Source organism: Pholcus phalangioides, unplaced genomic scaffold (assembly GCF_987345545.1).
Source record: "Pholcus phalangioides strain wild (caught in Gottingen) unplaced genomic scaffold, Ppha-v1.0 ptg000027l_1, whole genome shotgun sequence".
NCBI classification, from domain to species: domain Eukaryota; kingdom Metazoa; phylum Arthropoda; class Arachnida; order Araneae; family Pholcidae; genus Pholcus; species Pholcus phalangioides.
In genome coordinates, this window is record NW_028301617.1 from 12258675 (window position 1) to 12279444 (window position 20770).

At 43.9% G+C, this 20770-nt stretch overlaps 1 long non-coding RNA gene across 1 annotated transcript in view; it reads right to left on the reverse strand.

Annotated features, from left to right (window-relative positions):
• LOC149068451 (uncharacterized) overlaps positions 1 to 20770 on the reverse strand; it is a 128721-nt gene that overhangs the window by 30685 nt on the left and 77266 nt on the right. The window lies entirely within an intron of this gene.

Genomic DNA, 20770 nt, shown 5'->3' on the forward strand with positions numbered 1-20770 from the left:
CCTCTTTTCATTCATGCTTGCGCACACTCTAGGTCACTCTTTTGGTTGCTCACTGATATTTTTGGTTCCTTGTCTGCTTTGGTCCCTTGCCGGGTCCCTCTTTTGATCATTTACACACGCTCAAGGTCATTCTTTTGGTCGTCATACGCTTGCACGCACACGCTCTAGGTCACCCTTTTGGCCATTAATATGCTTGCAAGGGTTCTAGGTCATTCACTGATCTAGTCCCATCACTCTGTAGGTCACTGTTTTGGTTATTCACAAGCTTCTACACGCTCTAGGCCACTCTTTTTCTGTCATTCACATGCTTTGCTGACTTTGGCTGACGGGGGGGGGGGGGTCAAAAATGGCTAAAAATGTGCTTACGTAATACTTGAACGGCTCCGAATGGACGACAGACAAAATTGCTGTGTGTGAAAGGGGCCGTTCTAGTACTACGTAAGCCATTTTTGACCCCATCGTCAGCAAAATTTCGTCATCAGCTCTGCCCCTCTGAATCCTAACGCATATTGGTGGTATCAGAGACATACACGGGGGGGGGGGGGCATAGGGGGGGCCACGATAAAAAATTTAATTGAAATTTCGGAAAAGAAAATACTTTTATATATTATTATAATCAATTTCTGTTAATATTGCAATGTTATTTGAAGGCTATGGACTCCAAATTTATCTTTAATAAATTCATAGCGACCCACCCTCTAAGCCATATAATGACAAATCGCATAAAGGCCCTTGTCCCGCGGTCCAAATATGGCCCTGGGGGGGGGGTTATCTGATGTGTGGCCTGCCCTCCATATTTCCAGATCACTCTGATCCGTGAAACATTTAGAGATCACTTAAGTGACTCTTATCAATGGGGGGGGGGGATGCTACTTACTAATTACCTAATTTTGTAAAAATGAACTGAGCGGCACATTAACAGGTCACTTAAGTGTCCCGAGGTACAATTCCAGAATATTTAAGTGGCCCTTGGCACCTTTTCAGATCACTTAAATGACCCAGGACACAGTTCCAGAACACTTAAACGATTCGTAACACATTTAGATATCCCTTGACTGACACGTGACGTAGTTTTAGAGCACTTAAGTGGCCCCCAGTGCGGTTCTACATCACTCAAATTACCGCGGCACATTCTCAGATTATTTAAATGATCTGCGGCATATAAGTACGGATCACTTGAGTGATGCGTGGCACATTTCCAGATCACATGGATCCGTGGAACATTTGGAGATCACTAAAGTGGCTCTGAAGGGCACTTATCAATAGGGGGAATGTTACTTCAAGTGCCCACAAACTATCGAAAGATTCATAGCGCTTCGAGTGTAAGATGCCATTAAGAATATTTCATATTTTTTATAAAGGGTGGTTGATGACGTAAGCATTATCCAGCCCCCCCCCCCTGTCATCAAAATTCAGCAAATCGGAAAACCCTTCCCCTCCCCATCGATGATGACGTAATACTTGAACGGCCCCAAAGTGTAAAGCTTAGATTTGGCCGAGCCCTTCAGACAGGGCTGCAACTAGGGGAGGGGGGGGGGAGCAGGCAGATCTCGTACCCCGAGCGCTAGACCCAAATTTCATTCTGAAACCTCTCCCTCAACATTACAAAGGGGCGGGGGGCGTCAAAATGCGCGCTTGCCCCGGGTGACCAAGCATCTAGTTGCGGCCCTGCCTTCAGAAGTTCGAATCCGGTGCGCGCACGCGATTGAATACGCCTCTATTAGGCAGTTTTCAGATGCTTTTTCAAAGTTTCTTTTCCCGTTAACGAATTCATTCGTATGCATTTCTTTTGGAATTTATAAAAAATGATGGTAATTAATAAAAACATATATAAGTTTCATCGAATATTGAGAGCCAGCGCCCGCGTATTTAAATGGAATTTCAAAACTCTTATTTAGAACTATTTCCGTGCGGAACCATTTCTAAAACTACGGAAGACAGCCTAGTCGCTACCCATTTGCGAAATGAGGTTTTGCATATGAAAACACTAACCACAAATCACTTGAATGTAGATGATGATACAGTGTAGCCTCTTCAAAGAAAGAATCTCTATTTCAAAAGTACATTTATTATAGAAAAAGAAACACGTTATATACACTGAAGAGCCAAAAAAACTGGTGCACCTGCCTCATATCGTGTAGGGGCCCCCGCGAGCACGCAGAAGTGCCGCAACACGACGTAGCATGGACTCGATTAATGTCTGAAGTAGTGCTGGAGGTAATTGACACCATGAATCCTGCAGGGCTGTCCATAAATCCGTAGGAGTAAGGGGGGTAGAGATCTCTTCTGAACAGCACGTTGCAAGGCATCCCAGATATGTTCAATAATGTTCATGTCTGAGGATTTAGGTGGCCAGCGGAAGTGTCTAAAGTCTGAAGAGTGTTCCTGGAGCCACTTTGTAGCAATTCTGGACGTGTGGGGGGGTCGCATTGTCCTGCTGAAATTGTCCAAGTCCGTCGGAATGCACAATGGGCATAAATGGGTGCAGGTGATCAGACAGGATGCTTCCGTACCTGTCAGAGTCGTATGTAGGGTCCATGGATTCATGAGGTTGTCTCCATACCCGTACACGTCCATCAGCTCGAAGCAATTGGAATCGAGACTCGTCAGACCAGGCAACGTGTTTCCAGTCCTCAACAGTCCAATGTCGGTGTTGTCGGGCCCAGGCGAGGCGTAAAGCTTTGTGTCGTGCAGTCATCACGGGTACACGAGTCGGCCTTCGGCTCCGAAAGCCCATATCGATGATGTTTCGTTGAATGGTTCGCACGCTGACACTTGTTGATGGCCCAGCATTGAAATCTGCAGCAATTTGCGGAAATGTCTGTCACGTTTAATGATTCTCGTTGGTCCCGTTCTTGCATGATCTTTTTCCGGCAGCAGCGATGTCGTAGATTTAATTTTTTACTGGATTCCCGATATTCACGGTACACTCGTGAAATGGTCGTACGTGAAAATCCAAATCTCATCGCTACCTCGGAGATGCTATGTCCCATCTCTCGTGCGCCGACTATAACACCACGTTCAAACTCCCTTAAATCTCGATAAACTGCCATTGTAGCAGCAGTAACCGATCTAACCACTATGCCAGACACTTGTTGTGTTATACAGGCGTTGTCGACCGCAGCGCCGTACTCTGATTGTTTCCATATCTCTTTATTTGCATACGCATGCCTGTACCAGTTTTTTTGGCTCTTCAGTTTATATCTCTATACACTATCTACCAATAAGTATTTGGTCACCTGTGATAGAAAAGAGAAACTAACTTTATTCAAAATCAATAGTTGGTATAGCCTCCACGAGAGGCAATTACAGCGTGAACCCTCCGGGGCATACTTTCCACAAGTCTTTGTGTGACGGCTAGTGGTATTTTCTTCCACTCGGCTTGGAGAAGACATGTCAGTTCCTTCACCGATTTTGGACGGGTAGGGCACCCCTTAATTCGGCGATCCAACTCGTCCCAGAGGTTCTCGATAGGGTTCAGGTCTGGGCTCTGGGCAGGCCAGTCCATTCGATGAACCCCCATTGGCACCATACCAAGCCTTGGTTAACCTCGCAGTATGACAGCTGGCATTGTCGTCCTGGAAGTAACAGGGGATCCATCCCGTAAAACTGCCACAACGTAGGAAGCACATTGTCATCCAAAATAGTGCAGTAGGCATCGGCGTTGAGCTTACCATGAATGGGGACCAAGGGTCTCAATCCATACCAGGAGAAACACCCCCAGACCATAATTCCAACTCCGCCGAACTTGACTGGTGGCACAATGCATTCTGGCAGGAGACGTACTCCAGGCAGACGCCAGACCCTGCCATCCGAACGGTAGAGGGTGAACCTTGATTCGTCGCTCCAAAGAACCCGTTTCCACTGATCTACGGTCCAATTTCGCTGTGTGATTTGCACCACATTAACCGAGCAACGCGGTTGGACTTTGTGATCAAAGGCTTATGGGCAGCAGCACGACCATGAAAACCAATCAGATGCGCTTCCTTACGGATGGTATTCATTGAAACAATACTCCCGGATGCCTGTTGAAACTCCTCGCGGATGAGGGCCATCGGTTGGGTGCGGTTCTTCCGAATTTTTTGGACAGCACTCGTCGGTCTCTATCTCCCAGTTTCGTTGGTCTGCCGACTCGGGGCAAATTCCGACAATCACAGCTCACCTTCCACTTCTTAATCACATAGGCCACTGTCGATTTTGGGTACTTCAGCTCGCTAGATATGCCCCTTAAGGATCGGTCATTTTTGTGATACCCGATAATTATACCTTTCTCGAAATCAGAGAGCTCCGAACTGCGCGGCATCTTGCATGCGACTAATTGCCGACTAATGCCTACACGATATGTACCGGCGGAGGGCGTGACGTATCTCAGGACCGCAATCGAGGGACCCGGGTTCGACTCCCGGTGGAGGCAGAGATGAGTTTTTTCCTTCCTTAAAAAATAAACATCTGAAATAATAAATATCTTCACAACATCCAGTCTTCCGTATATCTTGTATTAACAAGTGGAGAGCGACATTCATGTCATATATAAAATTTATTTTCTGTGTGTATGTTCTCCATAAAAATCTACAATTTTAGATCGATCGTCGCCAAATTTTGCATATACACCAAATGGAACCCGACTTGAACGGTAGGCTACTTTAAAATTTCGTCAGAGCAGGGAAAATGCCCCAAATGGGGGAAAAAACAGTCGGGCAACAATGGTTTTTTTGACCTCAACAATCACTTTCGGAACGTTTACTTTGGTTACCGTGGTTCCCTAGCAATGCGTTTCAGACGTATATATGCCTTCACAATTGTTTGTCACTTCTCTAATCCTGTTAGTATATGTATAATAGTTTATGCCTTTATAATGGTTTGCCACATTTTCAATATACTCTCAGTAATGAGGCTTTTTGAATAGACGTCATAATCATCATCAGCATCGCTTTGAAAGTCAGGAAAAGGGTGATCCTCATAGAAATCAGTGTGAAAACTGCCGATTTTACTGTAGAAATGCGGAAATTTAGTGGGGTTTTCCCGCCACATCAATAATTTTAAAATTTTTTATTGAATTCTCGATGTTTGAGATATTGAGTTCGCTTAGAGATATACGAAGCCCAGGAGATTAAATATGAAGTAATAAGCCGGACCTACTTTTGAGTTGGATATTCGTACAATAACATTGATTTCAACTTCTTATTTACATTTTCTCAAGCATGAAAATTAATGCTTTCGTATTGTCGTTTGATATTCAACTGCATAACACGTTAAATTCATGTGGGTTAGGATATTTTAAAATTAATTATGGGCCTGTAAAAAGTACATCGAAAAAATTCCATAGCTTTAATTAAGCATTTTTGGAAGCTGGAACAGGCAGATGCATAACTTGAAGTTCAAGGGGGGAATCGAAATACTTAGCGTCCCTTAAAAAAGGAGGAAAAAATATTCATTTCTACGTTTCTTTAAATCTAGATTTGTTTCTTTAACGAATCGCGCACGGAGTCGCCATATTGGTTAACTTAGACACGGTTTGCATGTCCCTCAAAGAAAGAGGGAGATATCACGTGATCCAAAAAAGCCTCATTGAAGGAAACCCGGGCAGCTCCGGGCATTACAGCTAGTTATTAATAAAACGCTTTAAAAAAAAACATTGTAAATCTTATTCATGTTTATCTAAATAGCGCTACTATATGCATTTTTTACACACGGTTTGCTTGAAAGTTTAATGGAAATTATTACAAGTAAAAGCTCGCTTTGGACTAGTCAGTCACGGGCTTCTGCCAATTAATTTCCAGCGCAAGAGGTTAATTACAAAAATTTAAATTTTCACGGCAGTGACTGTACACAGCCTGACCTAAGCATAGATGAAGTGTGAAGGAAGAATAAGGCTGGGAGAAAGGGAAAAAAAAGGTATTTATTAACAATAGGTATCAGTGGAGAGGGGTTGCCTAGTGCAATTCGGACATATATAACAAGAGGGAAGCAGTGCAGTTCGATAGCCACGCCTACCTTCCAGTGCAATTGACCCATCTCCCGCTCTTTTAGGTCCCTCACTGACCTAGCCTCCATCTGTCCGAACAGAGGCGGATTTATTGAGAGTTGCAGTAGAGCGGAGGTCTTCAACTTTTTTTCCAGTCGCGAGCACTGCCCGCGCTCATCATCAAAAGAAGAGCACCCCTTACAGCTAGTTTGACGTACGAATGCGTGTGAAAAAAAGTAGGATGATTTCAATCCTTGAATGCAATGTGCACAAGTTGTTTAGTTGGAATTGTTGATCAAGTGCTCGCGAGCATAAAATCGGACACGAGCATCGAGCACTCTGGGTGGTTCGGGGAGCACCGTGGTGCTCGCGAGCAACGGGTTGACGATGCATGCAGTAGTCTCGCCTATCTGACATAAACGGGAAATCAGAACGTCGGATAAGCGGAAATGTCAGATAATAGGGAGGTGCTAAGTAAAAGAGCCTATTAAACGTCATACTATGTTAAAATTTGACACATTATGAACCTAATAAACACGTTTTACAACGAAACAACAGAAAAAATTGACTGTTTAGAGAAAATTAACAATTACGGAATATCCCATAAAGTTAAATGCAGCTTAGTCCCTTTATGATTTAAAGAAATTTTTGACTGTCGTCTGCTTTCCTGACGAGTGCCGTTTCTTCGCTGCCAAATCTTGTCATCTTTGAAGCATTGTTATGTCAAGACTTGGCAAGACATGTATGCTTTCCTGACGAGTGCCGTTTCTTCGCTGCCATGTCTCGCCATCTTTGAAGCATTGTTATGTCAAGACTTGGCAAGACATGTATGCTTTCCTGACGAGTGCCGTTTCTTCGCTGCCATGTCTCGACATCTTTTGAAGCATTGTTATGTCAAGACTTGGCAAAACATGTATGCTTCCCTGATGAGTGCCGTTTCTTCGCTGCCAAGTCTCGCCATCTTTGAAGCATTGTTATGTCAAGACTTGACAAGACTTGTCTGCTCTCCTGACGAGTGCCGTTTCTTCGCTGCCAAGTCTCGCCATCTTTGAAGCATTGTAATGTCAAAACTTGGCAGCGAAGAAACGGCACTTGTCAGGAAAGCAGACTACGCTGCCAAGTCTTGACATAACAATGCTTCAAAGATGGCAAGACTTGGCAGCGGGTCACTAAACGATCTGTAAATGTGCCACGGATCTTTGAAATGATCTGTAAATGTACCGCTTAGGGGTCGTTCAAGTATTACGCCAGTAAATTTTTAGCCATTTTCGACCCCCCCCCGTCAGCAAAATTTCGTCAGCACTGCCCCCTGCCTCCTAACGCATATTGGTAGGATCAGAAACATACGAGGGAGGGGGCATAGGGGGCTCGTGCGCCAACCCCCCCCCCCAAACGAAAAAAAAATATTTATTGTCCCTGAAGGTTATCTGATGTGGCTTGTCCCCCTCAAACCCAATTTTGTAAAAATCAACTAAGCGACACATTGACAGATCGCTTAAGTGCCCCGTGGCACAATTTCAGGGCATTTAAGTGGCCCGTGGCACATTTTCAGATCACGGAAGTAGGCCCGTAGCACATTCAAAGATCACTTAAGTAACCCGCGACACAGTTCCAGAACACTTATACACATTTAGCGATCCGTTGAGTGACATGTGGCACAATTTTAGAGCATTTAAGGCCCCCCCCCCCCCAATGCGTTTCTACATGACTCAAGTTACCCGTGGAACATTCCCATAGTACTTGAGTGATCCGTGGCATAATTAGGATCAATTGAGTGATGCATTGCACATTTCCAGAGCACTTAAGCTGCCCGGACACATTTCCTGAGCATTCGAAGGATCCATGAAACATTTAGAGATCGCTGGAGGGGCTCTGTAAGTGATTTATCATTAGGGAGGAATGTTAGTTCAGGTGCCCACAAACTAGCGAAAGATTTTTCTCGTTTTTGGCGCACCGAGTAAGATGCCATTAAGAATATTTCATATCTTCATAAAGGGCGGGGTTGATGACGTAAGCATCATCCAAATCCCCCCCCCCCTTGTCATCAAAAGTAAATCGGGAAACCCCCCCCCCCCAATCGATGCTGACGTAATACTTGAATGACCCCTTAGTACATTTTAGCAAGATTTGATTTAAAGTCGCGGGCCACATTAGATAAGGGGCCGTTCAAGTATTACGTCAGCAAATTTTTGACACAATTCCCCCCCCCCCACTCGTCAACAAAATTTAGCTAAACAGCAAAACGCTGACCCCCCCTTGTCAGCAAAATTTCGTCAGCACTGACCACTACCTCGTAACGCATATTGGTGGGATCAGAAACTCACGCGGGGGGCATAGGGGGCTGTTTGCGCCTCTACCCCAGATGAAAAAATATTTTAAAAAAAATTAAAATTTCGAAAGAAAATACCTTTATATGTGTTATTAAAATCAATTTCTATTAATTTCAATGCTATTTGAAGGGTAAGGATTCAAAATTTCTCTTTAAGATATTGATTGCGACCCACCCTTTAAGCCATACATGGTAAACCTTGACCCACGGACTAAATGTGACCCTGAAGGTTATCTAATGTAGCTTGCCCCCTCAAATCTAATTTTGTAAAATTGAACTAAGCGGCACATTTACAAATCGCCTAAATGACCGGTGGTACGATTCCAGAGCATTTAAGTGGCCCGTGGCACACTTTCAGATTTTCCCATTCAAAGATCACTTGAGCAACCCTCGACACAGCTCCAGAACGCTTAAACGATCCGTGGCACATTTATAGATCCCTTAAGTGAAATGTAGCACAGTTCCAGAGCACTTAAGCGGCCGCCAGTGCGGTTCTACATCACTCAAGTTACCCCCGCGGAAGATTCCCAGATTACTTAAGTGATCCGTGGGATAATTACGGATCACTTGAGTGATGAGTGGCTCAGTTCCAGAGCACTTGAAGGATCCGTTGAAACATTTAGAGATCACATCACCAAAGTGGCGTCAGAAAGGGTGGTTGATGACGTAAGCATCATCCAAACCCCCCCCCGTCATCAAAAGAGGCAGCAAATCGGAAACCCCTCCCCCCCCCCATCGATGCTGACGTAATACTTGAATGACTCATAATTCCAAGGGCCACATTTGGCCCTCGGTCCATAGGTAGATGCAGTAAAAGAATAATTTTGTTTTATTTTGCGCACGTCCTCCTTTTTGCACAGTCTATCTCCAGGCACCCGAAAATTGCGTGTTCCGTTCATCGAATGTTCCGGAAGAAAAAAGGAAAAAAAAAATGCAGAATGTATCCTATTTTTGCCAACACTATAATTTCCGTTTTCAAGAGCGAGCGATTCAGCTCAAGAAAGAATCGTGTGTGTGTGTACACCCGCGCGCGCGTGTGTGCATGGTATACACCACCTACACTGCATTTTTTACCGCTTTCCATTCCAGGAAAATTGCTGCGAGCGTATCTCCCGTGTACGTCTTCTTTCATTTCCCATATTTCCGTGAAAAAAAAAAATAATAACGATAACATTTCCTTTGGTTGCGTTCTTTTATAAACAATCTTTTTGTATATAATTTTTTTTATTATTCCTCCAAAAGATTCAGTCGTGAAATAAGAAATGAAAAAAAAAAACCCATCAAGTTTTCCTTCTCTCAAAGCAAGAAAAGCAACAGGATAGGGAAAAAGAAAGAGACACACACACACAAAGTTATTTTGTTCCCGTTTTTTTCTCCCTCAAAGGAGGAGGAGGGGGAAAAAAAGGAGCGAATGGGTTTTTCTCCTTCCGCATCGAGTAAATTGGAAAGTTCTAGAACAAAACAAAAGAATTGGCAATTAAGGCGCGCCATCTTCCTCTTCCCGCTCCTGTTTCTTCTTCCGGCAATACTCAATAATATATCTGGAAAGAAAATCATTTTTTGCTCCCGGAATTCCTCTACTAACATTGGAATGACAAAAAAACAAAAAACAAAATGTGCAACTGCACTACGATTATTGCCGCGTATAATAGAATATAACGGCAAGGGGCTAATTGATATACAGTGGAACTTCGGTTAACGAGCTCAATTCGTTCCTCCAACGTGCTCGTTATCCGAACAGCTCGTTTTATTCGAACCAAACTTCCCCCCGTAGGAAATAATGGAAACTCGGATAATTTGTTCCACAATTATTCATTCACATAAAAATGACTAATAAAAACGGTTCATGCAATACGATAATGTTTACAAATTAACTTACTCTAAAGCAGCGGTTCCCAACCTTTTTTTTTTTGACTCGCGGAGCCCTTTCCAGTAAATAGTTTCTATGGCGGAGCCATGTTTGAGTCAAGGAGCCCTTTTTCCGAACATAATTTTTATGGCAGAACCTTGTAGGCCTCTCTTATTTACTTATCTATCAAATTTACTAATTCATTTAATTTTTCTTGGGGCTCCGCGGAGCACCGGTTGAGAACCGCTGCCCTAAAGGAAGAGAGCGAGGAAGACTATACATCGTTTAGGACTAGATCCCAAAAAGGCAATATCTTCCCCTAGGGGGCGTTGAAATGCTCCAAGGGGGCGGTAGAAGCTATGAGTTTAGTATAGGATCCTATGGGCTGACTTGAGTTGGGGGCGATGAGAGTAAAAGTTTTCTAAATAAGGGGGCGATAGAACATAAGTTTGGGGGACTATGGTTTAGGACGATTTAGAGACTCGCTGTTGTTTGCGAATTTATTCTTTTTGCGTGAATTTCGGAAAGAACTTTATCCAATGACACTTGCTTTTGCCTCTTTTTTTAGGATTTCTGGTAAATAGTAAATTGGAGCGTTCGGTGGAGAGATTGCACATTGCTACGGCTTTTTTTGGGTGGTTCTTTTCTACAGCGATTTGCACAGATCCCCACATTCTACACATCTGTCTGATCTCACTTTATGTGAGGGATTCCTCTTTACCTCTCCCTTCCACTCTTGCTGGTGCGTGAAAAAGAGGTCTATCCCTTCATCTAGCGTCAACTTCTAGACATTTTTTTACCACTGGTTCTTGAATGCCATCCTCATGCACCTCCATTCCTTGTCTGGAGGTCATTCACATTCGCTCGTGTGTTAAATTTCCGACTGAGGCACGCTTACCGGAGACCGTAGGGGATAATATTAACCAAAATTCCAGAACACGTGCGTGGGCGAAAGCAAAAAAAAAAACCCATCAGATCAGTTGTGATAACGTGAAAATAAATTTAAAAAGCGCAGCTCGTAATGCGAACCATCGCTCGTTAACCAAGTAAAAATTTGTTCAAAATTTTTGCTCGTTATGCGAATTGTTCGTTAACCGGAGTTCCACTGTATTGCTGCCGCATCAACCCATCACGAGATTTTCTGTAATTTGCTGCAGTTTTGAATATCCATCGGGTATGCATGTTACAGCTGTAAGTGTTAGTCAGTAGCTACCACGAAAAAGTATAAATATCCAGCAGACTGGTAAGAACTGGATCGACGGAGCCTCACAAAAAGAATCAAAAATAAGTAAATGGAATTTGGAAAATGGAAGAATGTGCGCTAGACTGACGGTGATTGGGCCAGAAGTTGTGGATCGGAACTGAAAATATCCATCAGATCAGTGATGATTTAATCAGAGTCACCAGATAAAAATGGATTGTATCCCACCAGACTAGAAATGATTGATAGAAGTGGTAAATACCCGACAGATTGGGTCAAAGGTACGAGACAAAAACCGAAAATATCAACCAGACTTTTCCTTGGACGGATCATGCTGATCCCTTGGGAATACGCGAGGATCACGTTATTATTAAAAGAAAAAATGTATGGTGATTGGGTCAGAGGCACCAAACAGAAACCAGAAATATCAACCAGATTAGTAGCGATTGGGGTCAGAGAGGCACCAGATTAGGAACTGAAAACATCCAACAGACTGGCGTGATTGGGACAGAGGCACTGAGCAAAAACCAAAAACATCAACCACATTGGTGGTTATTGGGTTCGAGGCACCGCACAGCAACTTGAAGACTGGAGAAACCGCGAGACACCCAGGCTCTGTCGCAAGAAGCAACGTAAGACCTTCGCCCCTCCCCCCAGAGGGGAGGGGGGGGGAAACAGGGCATCTCCGGTAAAACCAAAATTTATTGATACGTCAAAGATTACATATGGTGCAAGGAAATCAAAAATTATGTAAATCGAAGAATCAAATTAATCAAGTTAAAGTAAAGTGCTACGGACACGGATAATAAATAATCATGGGAAGTTGTATGAAAATCGTACCGCAAAAGGCGCAATCAGAAATTTGATTGTATCAAATGACAAGAAGGGAAGAACACCTCATTGCGCTCGGGCAGTTCAATACAGTCAGTCTAATTTCTCCGAGACGTCGTTAATTAGGTTTGGGATTCATCCTGCTCCTCGCTCGCAAACAGTGCCACTAGCGCACTGTCAGGGTGAAGACGCGGCGATCTCCTTAACGGCGCTGGTACCGGATTTGCAGGAGCTGGAGGAGACGGATCCCTTATCTTCTCGGGATGTTCCTCAAGGAATTTTACTATTTTTCTTATCTTTTCCTTTGATTCCTCTCGACGTAGTATGCCAAGCAACCATGGTCTGTGTAGATGGGCAGCCGGCGAACAGAAGTGAAAGGGCGTCGTTTCTGGACAGCATGTGGCGTAGTGCAGGGGCGTGCCAGGCTCAAGACAAGAGCATTTATCGCTGGCAATCACTTTAAAGCGATGAAAGGTTGCCGGGAAAGGCCCATGACCGGTGATAAATAAGATGAGCTCTCATGACCAGCCCCTGCTCCTAGTACCTACTTTCTTTGTAACTTCATGAGTTGATCTTCCTGACGCCTCCGGCATATCCCAATGCAATTGCCAATTTGCTATCATGTCCGTCCAGAGGAGTGATTTTGCGTGAGAAGCTGGATATAAGAGTTCGTCGTAAAAGACTCCGGTATTGGTCGCTTCCTTGGCCGCCGCATCCGCAAGCTCGTTTCCCCACTGGCCGTTGTGGGCTTTTACCCAGGAGATGATTATTGATGGGTGAGATACAAGTATACGCCTTATCTTTCTCGCCATTGCGTTTTCAGAGAGCGGGTTTAGAATGGCCTGGAGACTTGAACAGCTATCCGATCTTATTACAGTGTGCCTCCTGCTTGTAGCTGCATCCAGAGCTGCTGTAAAATATAGCGAGCATCTCATCTTGATATACTGAATTATTTTCTTTTAGTTTAGAAGCCCATTTGTCCACGATCTCCGTTCCCACGGTTTTTATACGGGCAGCTCCTGTACCTGATTCCAGTTTAGAGCCATCCGTGTAATATACGACGGATTTCTCCTCAGGTGTATCATCCTTCGAAGATTCTAGGAATACTTGATTGGCCTGCAGAGATTCTGCAGGATGCGAGGTCCAGCCTATAGTTTTTTGCTCGAAGGCGTCCGGGACTAATGTTTCCTCTAACAATGGACATGGCTTGTGAAGCTTTAGAAGACGTGTGACTCTTGCCAGGAATTATATCTTGAGGGATAATGGCGGAAGCCCCAAGATCACCTGAAGAGCATTCGTAGGTGTAGTTCTATACGCACCAGAGATATATAGAAGGAAGGGTCTTTGTATAGAATCGAGCAGTCTGAACATCTGTACCTTGGGAGAATTCCATATTGAAGCTCCATAAGCTATCATAGGCTCAACCACTGTCAAGTAGAGGGATCTCCTCAGAGCCCGTGTCAGTCCCCACTGTGGTCCAGCCATCAGGCGCATCTTCTGAAGAACACGTGACGCCTTTCTCTTCTGTTCTTTGATGTGATCTTCCCAGCTAAGTTCCTTATCGATAAAGACGCCTAAATAACATAGCACGTCCGTTTTCTTGATGGTTTTCCTTTGGAACCAGATGGTGGGAGGTCTTTTCTTTGATATCCACAAGAATTTTGTCTTAGCCATAGAGAGAGTGAGCCTATGCATGTGCAGCCAATTTGACACTGTTCTAAGGGCTTCCTCTGCTAGATCACCTGACCCCTTGACAGTAGGGGCAGATGCAATTACCAAACGGTCATCAGCATAAGCCTGAACTTTGACGCTGGAGAGAAAAGGATCCAGACCCGAGTCAAATTGACCAACTGTCCAACAATTACGAAAATTACCCCCGCACAGCAACTGGGATTATCCATAAGACAAGCGTGATTGAGTTGAAGGACCAGATAGAAAACAAAAATATGCATCTCTCAGACTAGCGTTATTGCATCAGAGGCACCAGACAAATACTGAAACATCAGCCAGATTAGTAGTGACTGAGGTCAGAGGCACCAGATTAGAAACCGAAAATATCCACCAGGCTGACGGTGATTGGTTCAGAGACACCAGATAGATACAGGACTGTATGTGTAAGGGCTGTTTCGTCTCTTTGATGTTGCACTTGCCACCTTGGCTCAGGGGGAGTGGTTTCGTAGGTCCTGTGCGACGTCACGGCTCTGCTTTCTTTTATAGCAGACGACACCAGCATGCGATTGAGGATAGATTTCTCGTTTATCGTGTTGTTTTAGTGTCCCAGATATGCGCATGTAGTATTTTTATAGACTTTTTTTTATAATCTATAAGCTAAGAAATGCATTAAGTCCATGCAGTAGTCGGTGAGTGTGGGTGTCTTTTGATATTAGCATTCAAAGTACACTCATGTCCATAAATTAAGGATAATTCAGAATCACACGGAAATCGAAATCTAAAGTAAAAATTTCACCTGTAGAATTATCACACACATCTGCAAGAATGATATGCAAATTTCAGGAAGCCACCAGATGACGCCGATAGTACGTCACAATGACGAGAGTGTAACAGGGGGGTATATAAGGAATGGTGGCAAAGAAGTGAAATTGTTCACAACAGTTCTGTAAGGCGCTCAGTGCCATAAGCGAATAGTTATGACACAGAGGACGCATGTGGAAGATTTTTTACGTGGTAGAATTATCGGCCACCTGGAATGTGGGCGTACTCAGATGGAAGTATCCGAGGAACTTGGAATTGCCCAAAGTGTCATCTCTAGGCTTTGGCAACGATTCCAAGATAACGGAAATGTCAGTAGACGTTACAGTACAGGTCGCCTCCGAGTTACAACGCCAAATGAAGACCGGTATTCCGCAGTAACGGCCAAAAGAAGCAGACGGAGCACAGCATCCGACCTGTCTCGTCAGCTATCTGCAGCCACAGGTACTACAGTTTCAAGGCAAACCGTGTACAGACGTTTGGGAGATATTGGTCTATATGCTCGCAGGCCTGTCAGATGTGTTCCGCTCACGGCAACTCACTGTCGGCAGCGATTAGCCTGCAGTAGAGAACATGCAATGTGGACATCGTCACAGTGGGCTTGTGTGATGTTTTCCGACGAGTCCAGGTTTAGCTTGCAGTCTAATTCTCGTCGGACTTTCATATGGAGAACGCCAGGTACCCGTTACCACCAAGACAACATCATTGAACGGCACCGTTACGGTGGTGCAGCATTGCTCGTTTGGGGTGGAATTATACTGGGTTCCAGAACAGATCTGCATGTTCAAACCGGAACCATGAAAGCCCAAATTTATTGGGACATCATTCTGGAACAACATGTACGTTTGTTTAGGGGTGCCATGGGCGCAGAATTTGTGTTTATGGATGACAACGCCCGTCCTCACCGAGCAAACATCGTAAACGAATGCCTTGAATCTGAGGATATAACCCGTATGGAAAGGCCAGCATTCTCACCTTACTTGAATCCGATAGAGCATGTGTGGGACATGCTTGGCCGACGAGTTGCAGCCCGTCAACCACCTCCTACATGTGTACCGGAACTTCGGAGAGCATTGCTTGCTGAGTGGAGTGATCTTCCCCAAGATCAGATCGATAATTTGATACTCAGCATGCCTAGGCGTTGTACGGACTGTATTTCATCGCATGGGAGACATACAATGTATTAACCATCATACCAACCATGTAATAGTAAGTTTTTGTAAAGGAGATATTTTTCACAATTGCTCCAGGGAGCAAAAATCGTAGTTTTTATGAATGGTATCATACATACACCATCGTTTTTGTTCTTTATCTTTTGTTTAATAAATGGGCTTTAGGAATAAAGCCGCTGTGGTGGTCGAGTGGTTATAGTGCCGGACTCGTGATGCGAGGATCCGGGTTCGAACCCCACAGTGGTGGTCGGCTGAAGTTGGTTTTCTGTGGTTCCCAACTTCAAGGCGCAAATGCGAGCCGATCTCCCCGTCAAAAAGTCTCGCCACAGAGAGCAACAGTCCTACAACGGTAAATCATTCAACCATAACACTTCACTCATGGTTTGTAAAACTGGGGGCAGATGACAGCACTACACATAACAAGCATTACACAGAAACAAACTTTACGTCAGGTTGCACTACACGTACACGCACATTCCCGCATGTACCGATTCGTTGGGGGGGGGGTGCATGTGTGGTGTAGCAGTAGTAGGTAGGGGCTCGGGGATCCATGATGTTCTTAAGTCAGCCGCCTCGTTGGGCAATTTGCCTGTTGTGGCGTTGTATTTGTATTTGTATAATAAGTAACGTTTGTTTTGTTTGTGAACCTTTATTTGCCGGAGCTGGCATTATCCTCAATTTATGGACATTAGTGTAATAACCATAACTTCACACATTATACATTAGGAATTTATTTTTATATATTCGCTTTGCGTTGGAAGTGTTTGGAACTCGTGGGTGCTCGCCTTGATCATAGAAAATTTAGATTTCTGAATCAGTTGGATGCTATAAGATCCATACTATAAATTACCGTGGTTGCTCGAGTAGCACCCTACTGCACTCTCGGCTCCGACGCCACTGGCTTCCCATGCCAGCTTTATGTGGCAATGCAATTGCATTGGTAATAATGAAGTCAAACAATTTTTAAAATGCTACACCTAACTGAAGTGTAAACAAAATGATGATCAAAAATTATTAGAAAGTGGAAAACATAATTGAAATTATCCGTCTCTCGAGTTGGCTTTCAATCAACCCAATAAAAGTTAACGAACGTACGCGGTTCAACTGAAATGGATACGACGAAAATGTTCTTAGTGGGCGTTACCTCATAAGCAAATCCAAAAATTTTCTTATTTCAAAACGTTTGCATGGTTGAACGAACAAGCCAATAAATACACAAATAGTAACGACAATAATCGAAAACATGATGTTCGAAAAAAGTCAGTAAAATAGGCGATTGTGCATACTCTTGACGAGAAAAGCGGGCGCACTCGGTTCTGCAGGGGAATGACGTCACGCGTGACGTCAGCTGGTACCGTCAGCGCCTCACGCGACAGCCCTTGTTATATTGTCCTGAGATTGCACCGAAAATATCCACATCAGGCTGACGGTGATTCGTTTAGAGCAATGGTTCCGGACCCTTTTTTTCCTTCCCACACCGCCCCCCCCCCCAGAGCACTGTGACTTACCTTCCCGCAACCCCCTTGGATAATACATTTTTACCTGTTAGAAAATTAGGGTTTTTCATGGTAATTCATTAGGGGCTATTCAAGTATTACTTCAGCAGATTTTTAGCTATTTTTGAACCCCCCCCCCCCGTCAGCAACATTTCGTCAGCAGCTTAGAATATTTCATATCTTCAAAAAAGGGTGGTTGATGACGTAAGCAACCTTCAACCCCCCCCCATCCCCCCCCCCCTTGTCATCAAAAGTCAGCAAATGAATAGCTCTTTACTTATTGGTTCCAGCCGCAACAACTAAAAATTAATGTTTATTTGACACTGGACTAAATTTTTTTACGTTTTTTCCCCCGAGTCGTGCGTTCATAACAGTATCAAATCTAAGCACAACATGCTAATAACACGACGTACCCCGTACGTAAACAAACCACGAAATGGTTTAAGTAAATGATGGTAATTTTTCTCAAATGAGAGGGAATTTTACAACGCAAAATTCGTATGATGCAAAAATGCTCTCCCGCACCACCGGTTGGGAACCACTGGTTTAGAGACACCAGACAGAAGCTGAAAATATTCACCAGATTGAAGGTGATTGTGTTTTATAGGCACTTTCTTTTCTGTTTTTCAAACCGAACACAACCAGCACCTCCTAGAGATAAAAGGCCTCGCAGTCTTCTTGTTGACGTCAGTAAGTAGTCCATTTTCCCTCAGAATATTCAGGGGAAAAAAATTCCCTGCTCGTGCCAGCATCATCGTTGTGAGGAAAAGAAACGATCGGGCGCAGAATTGGCGATTTCCATGCCCCACATCCAATCACTATGCGGTATTTGTGAGCCAATCAGGATTATTCTACGCCAAAGTAAGAAGAAACGAAATGGGATGCTGTGTTTCAAAATGTGGAAAACTTGCTAGGTAGTCTGAATGATTTATGGCAAACAGTGCAGAGGCCTTCCATCCCATGGGGGTGCTGGCACAACTCGGGTCTAGGGCCGTAACTAGGATTTTTGCCACCCCCCTCCCAACTTTAAAATACGATAACTTTATAACCGCGTTCTTCGTTCCCACCTAAAACTGCCACCTGTAACTTTTTCCACCCGGGGCACTTCCCCCCAGTTCCGCCCCTGCTCAGGTCTTTCGTCATCCATCTCTATGGGCAATCTACTACCAAGTGAGTTGTACCGGAAGTGTCCAGGTACTAGATAGAAACCAAAAATTTCAACCAAACAGACAGGAACCGTAAATGTACTCACCAAGCGTGTCATATCAATTGCCTGTCCGAATGTCGGGAACATGTGCTGTAGACCAATGGTCTTCAACCTTTAAAAGCCCGCGGTCCCGGTTGATTTCTTTTATGTCAGTGGAAGGCCCGGTCATACGCACGCTTAATGGGGCATAAATGGGTAAAAATCAATCGTTAACTATTCACGGCCCGGTTGCTGAGAAACACTGCTGTAGGCTGACGAAGATTCTGTGAGAGGAGTTATGAACCAAAAATACGTCCCATATTGACTGACTTGGTCGCAAGAAAGCGGTTATGGACCACAAAAGTTTAGACCGAGGATGATTGGGTCGAGGAGAACGTTGATGAACCGAGAATACTCAGCATACCACAGGCGGATACAGAAGGGTGGCGATAGGAGTGATTCTGCCCCTCCTTCATTCCCTGAAAAACGTATTGTTGGCGTAGGCGAGAGCGTGGAGATGGACAATCGTCCTCTCGTCCCGTTCATTACCCTGTGCTCCAGACTGAGGATTATTGGCAGTCGGTTGGGAACTGAATATACGCTTGTGAGCATCACGGGGTCGGTGAAAGTGCTTGTGTACTGAATATATGCTCCAGACTGAGGATAATTGGGTCGAAAATACGCCATAGATTGAGTTTGATCAAAGAGAGAGGCTATGAACCGGAAATACGCTCCCGAGACTACTACTACTTAATCGTTCGTGTGCCTCGTATATATTCCTCTGGGGGCAATGGTTCTCAAAGTGTGAGTGTCGCAGTTCTTAGGGGCGTCGCTAACTTATGTTAGAAGCGTTGCGGCGAGCTGTTGATGTTGATATGTGCCAGTTAAGGGTTTTGAAGTGTTGTTTTCTTCAGACCACTCCAGGTAGCCACGGACAAATGTTTACTGAGACTAGGGAGCTACGGGTTCAAAAGTTTGAGAATCACTGCTATGGGGCATTTCTAATGGAATACCGAAATTCAGGATCCAGACGTAGGATCTGAGGATCATTGTGTGCTATATGGAGGGTCATTGTGAGGTATAACACGAGATTGTGCATCCATGAAGTGTAATGTCTCCCACATTGGGCTATTTCGTGCCGAAATCCCTTCCCGAGTTCCAATCTGATCCATTTCAAAACTGTATCCGGGGCCTCAAAGCAATTCCTTTATTTCCTTTATTTCAGATTTTTAAACACAGAAACATTTAGGGGCTTGTGAGCCCACAAAACAATATCGATACATATCTGTCGGCATAAATAATAACGTATGCAAAATAAAAGAAGATTACATCACAATATCAAACAGATAATTTAAATCTTCGCGAGTTAACAACCAAGATTTTAAATTGATAAAAAAAGATGTACATGAAGATTGTTCTTTTATTAACTGAGGAAGTAAATTAAATATTTTGGGAGCTAAATAAAGGAAAAATTTTTGGAAACGAGTTTTATTTGGCCTTGGTACCTGTATAGTATGACGTCGAAATTGCATTCCAGACTTGTGTAATTTCAGATTGAGATGTCCACTTCTTGTGTAAAACATTTTTAAACTTTTATAAACGTATAGATGTTGCAGAGGGAGTAGCTTTAATTGATTGAAAAGTGGAAATGTATGCGTGAGTCTATTTTTACTCAGAATGACACGGATGAAGGACTTCTGTGTGACAGAAAGTGAAGAAAGATTGGTGAAGTATGCCCCACCCCAACATGTAATGCCGTAACTCAATCTAGATTCTACTAACGCAAAATAAAGAAGTTTTAAAATGGATTGGGAACATTTATCTATATATATAAAATTGATTTTCTGTGTGTGTGTGTGTTCTATATACAAATCTACAATTTTAGATCGATCGTCGCCAAATTTTGCATATATACCAAATGGGACCCGACTTGAACGATAGGCTACTTTAAAATTTCGTCAGAGCAGGGCAAATGCCCCAAATGGGCAAAAAACTGTAGGGCAACAATGGTTTTTAGGCCTCAACAATCACTTTCCGAACGTTTACTTTGGTTACCGTGGTTCCCTAGCAATGCGTTTCAGACGTGTTTATGCCTTTACAATGGTTTGTCACTTCTTTAACACTGTCGACAGACCAGACACGACCCAGGCTCTGTCCCTCCCGGGATATAAGCCTTTTACCCAAGCGGGTAGGGTCACGCTGGGCGATCTTTAACACTGCCAGTATATTTACAATAGTTTATGCCTTTATA